General features: G+C 43.9%; 1 long non-coding RNA gene across 1 annotated transcript in view; it reads left to right on the forward strand.

Annotated features, from left to right (window-relative positions):
* Positions 1–245: 245 nt before the first annotated feature.
* LOC123961374 overlaps positions 246–6,285 on the forward strand; it is an 11,296-nt gene continuing 5,256 nt past the window's right edge. The window contains exons 1-2 of the long non-coding RNA XR_006822723.1: positions 246–296; positions 1,915–2,130. This is a non-coding gene — a long non-coding RNA (uncharacterized LOC123961374). The remainder of the gene's footprint in view (positions 297–1,914; positions 2,131–6,285) is intronic.

A 6,285-nucleotide genomic window follows, 5' to 3' on the forward strand; every position in this document is an offset into this window, starting at 1 on the left:
CCCTTAGTTACTGTTGCTAAGTCCGACAAACTGTCGGCGCTGCCACTGTTTATTACTGCACTCCCCGGAGAAATATTGTCAAATTTGTTGGAAAATGCGATCTCAGAAAGAAGCAGACAGTTTTGCAGTTGCATTATACATTTGAAGGTTGTATTCAGGCTGGAAAACTTACTCAAACGGACGTGAAAAAAATGAAAGATAGAAGCTAAAGCCTACTGATCACAGAGTAAAAGTGAACCATCCCCCGACGATTGAGACAAAAGACAACGATATTAACACTGTTCCTGTAAAGCTGGGTAGGCCTCTATTCATTATTACAATCATTAAAAAGCAAAACAGTAGGGCTTTATTAGCCTACGTTACATTCAGTAGGAAGTTAGCTAGCGTTAGCTAACTAACATTACATTAGGAACAATCTACAGCCGACATTTTTCTGGATTTGTTTTGATTTGTCGGACCACAGTTAGAGCGAGTCCTATACTGCGCTGTGATTGGCCAGCTGTGTATTCGGGGTGTGGCTTTGCGAAGGGTCAATTGGATTCATGTGTGAATGTGAGGGCCACTCAATGCCATCAATGCCGTCGTCATCCAGGAACTGCCTACACACTATGGCCAGGGCGCCAATGGCAGACCTGTTTTCTGGTGTTGGGCTGTGTGCACAGATCCCACGCGAGGTGGGCCCTCATGCCACCCCCATGGAGTCTTTTTCGAACAGTTTGGCCAGAAACATGCACACCAGTAGCCCGCTGGAGGTCATTTTGTACGGCTCTGGAAGTGCTCCTCCTCTTCCTCCTTGCACAATGGTGCATATACCAATCCTGCAGCTAGGTTGATGCCCTTATAAGGCTCTGTCCAGCTCTCCTCGTGTTATGGCCCATCTCCTGGTATCTCCTTCATGCTCTTGAGACTATGCTGGAAAACACAGCAAATGTTCTTGTGACAGCACATATAGATGTGCCATCCTGGAAGAGCTGGACTACCTGTGAAACTTGAATGAGCATCTGTCTGTGCCCAACACCTGCAAAACCATTCTGTTTCAGGGGGTTGTCTTGCTGTTGCCTCTCCATTACACCTGTTGTCACTTTCATTTGCACTAAAACAAGTGACACTGATTCAGAATCACTTGTGCTTTTTAATTGGACAGCTTAATATCCCTGAAGGTTAATTGAGATGATGTTATACTGTGATGAAGTGTTCCCTTATTTTCTGAGCAGTGTAAATACTGTATATATAAATATTTTTTCTAAATATTTTGGGGCATATTTTATATGTCTATAAGTAGATAGGTGACACATATTTGGTGAAATAAGGTGAGATAGATGAGAAATGACATGGAACAGAGGTCCACGGCTGGATGCAAACTGGGCACAGTGTAGTTTGTGGTCTAACCTTCCGGTCACTAGGGTGCCCAGTTGACACGTATTACAGCAGAGCGTGCTGTTGCACAGCTCCACTGAGAGCCCACAGGTGACAGTGAACACGTTCTGCACCTGCGAAAAACGCCTCATATCCCAAAGTCCTTAAACATAAGACTCATCTCATTAAGTTCACCCATTTAATTGTCTTCATCTATCTCGTTCTCTCTTCTTCCATGTCTGGGCACAGCACAGCCCTCTGTTCGTCACTGGGTAGTCACTGCTCATTACAGCCTCACATCTGCAATCAATAAAAGGCCACACTCTGCATGAATAACGACAGTGTTGCAGACATGACCGAAATGTCAGTGGAAGGCTTCATTACTGGAGGGCTGAGAAGTGTGTGTGTGTGTATGTCTGGTAGACCTCTCTACAAGTCCTCGCCACTCTAGTGCAAAGGCTGGGGGTAACCTAGCTTAACCTCTGACCCTGCTTTTCCCCCTGTGTGACCCTGCCCCTTGCCCCTGCCTGAACCCCTTTTACCCTCTCTGCCCCTCAGCTTCTGGCAGAGATGAATGAGAAGGAGGCCGACAAGAGATCACACGCATTGTGCACCCCTCCTCAATGAAAACAAAGCGTGTGGCATTTAAGGAAGACTGGGAGAGCGAAGCTTTAATCTGACAGGCTGACAGGCCACAGTGGCCTCAGACAGACCGGGGGAACAGCTGAAGAACACTGTTGTACCACACACAGAGGGGAAAGAGGACAGTGGGGGGTGAGTAACTTAAGACTGAGACGTTCTCCTGCATTCCTCCTATTGTCCAAGTGAGCTGTAAATATTTGTCAACGGCCCGCAACATGCCTTTACCTTTCCTTACTGTTTCTGTAGAATGAGCCACATATCAGAGATGCCTGTCTAAGCATCATGACCTGCAGTGTCTCAGGTGGCAGCCTGAGTCCCTTTATTGCAGTATTTAGTTTCCACAAAAGCACCTCCGGCTGCTTGTTTGCCCTTTAAGTAAAGAACTAAAACATGGCCTTTCACTTTTACAACAAGAAATTGTGGGAATAATGGAACGGATGTGGAGTGGTGACCCGCCTGTCAGGACGTCTAAACAAAGAGGGAGTGGAGGGTCAATCAGACAGACATGACCTGATAAGCCGGGTCCAGGCCTCCGTTAGCCACTGTTTACTCTGCAGACATACCACCGACCCAGAGTCACTTCCTTCCAAGTTGGTCTCAGAGATGGAGAAGGATGAAAGGAGAGAAGGTACGTTAAAGGAAAGGATGATGGGCTCAGGTTGGACTGCAGAAAACTTGGACTCAAGAATACAGTAATGCTGGAAAAGTAGTGTTACATGGTCGTAAGTCGAAGAAAGATTGAGATTTTATTTAATGAACATAAGAAATCTAAAAAGAAAAAAGGACCTGGAGAGAGAAGTACAAAAAAGGAAAATGGTGCGATCTGGAAAGGTGATGTAATTTAAAGAGAATGGCTGCGGTTGCCTGTACAGAGAGAGGTTTACTGGCCCCAGGCTGGCCGTCTAGAGGGCACACACATCTCTTTGCAGACATGGGGAAACACATGCCTATAAAACCGAACGAGCTCATGTGCGGAGCACCTCATAAATTAAGCCAAATAGCTATGAAATAATACCCCAAAACATCCATATTAGATAGAAATCTGTAAACATCTTTTATATCACTTCGAGTAAGAACCTGGCAGCCTCTTGACTTTATCAGCTCTCTTGATAATTATGGCTAGGGGAGTCCCAAGAAGACTATTCAGTCTCCTCCTTGTCTTCCCCGTGCTTTAGATCATGACTCCACCAATTGAGTCTCCTTATTTTGTTTTAATGATTACCACACATTAACCAGCAAACATTTATCACTAAAAAAGATGTCTCACTTAAAAGGCATTTCCTCATATATATTTTCATCTCTCATCAGGGGGTTGAGGCTCCTCTCATCCCTGATAACATATTATCTATTGGCTTAAGATGTTGACAGGAAACAAATTCCCAAGGATGACAAAAGCCTGGAATGCGCTACAAGAAGGTTGTCTCCCACACTCCCTCACAGAATCCCACCCCCTGCACTCCCCCATCCCCTTCCCTCTGAAGGATGTTTTTGTTGGGTAATTGATGCAAAGGTGCTATTGATAAGAATGAATGAAACATCAAACCACCTCCCAGAAAAGTAGACAGGTTGAGAGGGGGGTTGTGCAGTTGAATCAAACGTCTTGAAAACACCACCATAGGGAGGATTAATCAGTCTTTCTTCCCCATTCCTGTTCTCACGTTTTCTGTTTTCCTTCCCTCTAACCCCTCCTTCATCAATGTCTTTTTCATCCCTCAGTATGTGTGTGTGTGTGCGCCTGGGCGCACCAACAAGACCTCGTAAAATTTCTGGAAATGAGCAAAAAGTCTGACATGCAGATTACGTGTTGCCGATGGTGTATTTCTCTACCACAAATTAGATCATGTGACAACAGCACAGACTTGACATCTTGTGTTCATCACATAAATGGTTTACGTTAATGTGAGGTTTAGGCAGTCAAAGGTTTGGTTAAGGTTAAGAAACTAAAACAATTCAGTGTATGGTTTAAGTTTATGGTTGGGGTTAGGGTTTGAAAGCCGTTGGTCATGGTTAAATAAGAAAAGCTTACCACAACAACATTTTTGTGTCTACCTTGTGTCTGTTTCTAGTCATATCTCTGTTACGTCATCTTTACAGACATTCTCTCACTTTTGTGCTCATTTAATAAAATGTAAGGAGTTGGTTTTTTTCTGTGTGGTTTGCTGGTGCTTGCTAATGAATAAGACAGCTAAATGGGGGGAAATCACTTAAATAGCATGTTCAAAACAGCCAAACTCTTCAAACCATTCCACCTGGACTTTTTAAGGCCCATGCTGGACAGACTTTGGCCTCTTTGCAGCAGACTGATGTCATAGGTCGAATTTCTGCGCAGAAGTAGGCCAGGGCCCTGTATGGTAGCAGATTGCTGACTAATCATAGAGAACAAGCCAGGGAGGAGACAATGCTCAAGCTCAAAGGAGCTTTGTATTGACAGCGACTCATCGAGTGAATGCCACTGGGGCCTCAATAACAGACGTGAAGTCCTGAGAGGTTGATGCTGTTTGAAGCAGCCTACGAGTGGCTTTATCAACAACTGTGTTTGACAGAAAGGGAGTGTTTGTGTGTGCTCTAGCTACTCCTGCTGGAGCATGCATGCCTGTTTCTTATCTATTCCTTGTATCTAAGAATCCGTTGGCGGACTAAAGTCCAAGGTAGGTGCAGAACGTAGCAAGTATAGATTCTGTTTATTGTTCCGCTACTGAGCAGATCTCTTACTGTGGCCTCTTAGGAGATGCCTTTCCATTGTGAGGGGGGAGAAGAGAAAAACAACAACAACAAAAGGAAGGGGGTAGGGGACTGTCTGCTCATTGTGTGTGTGTGTGTGTGTGTGTGTGTGTGTGTGTGTTGCAGACGTGTTGTGTAAGGCTGAAGTTGCCCAGTGGGGGATTTGGGCTCGCCTGCTCTTAGGGCTGGGCATGTTCCTCGAATACCGACCCTGGAATTCCACAGCCCGGGGTCAGGACTTTTATTTGCAATCCCACTGTACACTATCACTGATCTTCTGCAGGCCCGTGGAGGGAAAAAGCTTCTGTAGCTGAAATATTTACTCATATGCTGAGGCTAAGGTTAAAAAGAATTTGCTAGCACTAACAACTTCTCCTCCAATCATACACACTGAAACAACATTGAAAGAGAAAGCAGTACAGGTTCTCTCATGCAAATTAAAGTTCCAGGGGTCAGTTCGCGCAAAAACAATGTGAAAAATGATTTTTCAGAATGCATTCATAGCATTGCCTAAAGGCTGAAAAGCCACAATGATGTCTGCTGCAGACTTCAGACAGAGGCTGGCAGTTAACTCTAAAAGCAGTACATTTGGCTGTATTTGCACAGGCAAAACATCAGGGTTATGATTAAAAAGAAGCTGCATATATTAGCTTTTGCTGCAGCTGAATTTGTCAAAATGTGTCGTTTATCTTACTTTAATACACCCTCACCTGCAACTTGTCAACAATTTGATATGACGCTTGAAGTCCATGCACCTCCTTACAGTTATACGATACTACTTTGAGTATAATATTATATTTACGTACTTATAAATAAATATAAATATGAATATGAATATTTATTTACATTGTCTTGTTCTGTGGAACTCAAAGGACTGTATCTACTACTTTCAAGCTCCTCCATTAAACAAACCTCAAGTCACACTGAATAAACTATCGTTTGCAGCAACATATTTGACATGAGTCTGCGATGTTAAACGATTCCAAAATTGATTGACTGATTGTTTTGAGTATACTGTCAGCCAACATGTAGAGCAGAGCATCAAAATTATACATTCCCTCACAGGCTGTCAGGCTGTTTGACCCTTTTCACCTGCTCAACGTGACGTATTCATCATTAATGTCTTGGTTGTTGTTGTACAGTTCCACTGCTGCATCTGGTGCGATATACACTCACCTAAAGGATTATTAGGAACAACTGTTCAATTTCTCATTAATGCAATTATCTAATCAACCAATCACATGGCAGTTGCTTCAATGCATTTAGGGGTGTGGTCCTGGTCAAGACAATCTCCTGAACTCCAAACTGAATGTCAGAATGGGAAAGAAAGGTGATTTAAGCAATTTTGAGCGTGGCATGGTTGTTGGTGCCAGACGGGCCGGTCTGAGTATTTCACAATCTGCTCAGTTACTGGGATTTTCACGCACAACCATTTCTAGGGTTTACAAAGAATGGTGTGAAAAGGGAAAAACATCCAGTATGCGGCAGTCCTGTGGGCGAAAATGCCTTGTTGATGCTAGAGGTCAGAGGAGAATGGGCCGATTGATTCAAGCTGATAGAAGAGCA

Source organism: Micropterus dolomieu, linkage group LG22 (genome assembly GCF_021292245.1).
Source record: "Micropterus dolomieu isolate WLL.071019.BEF.003 ecotype Adirondacks linkage group LG22, ASM2129224v1, whole genome shotgun sequence".
Classification (NCBI taxonomy): Eukaryota; Metazoa; Chordata; class Actinopteri; order Centrarchiformes; family Centrarchidae; genus Micropterus; species Micropterus dolomieu.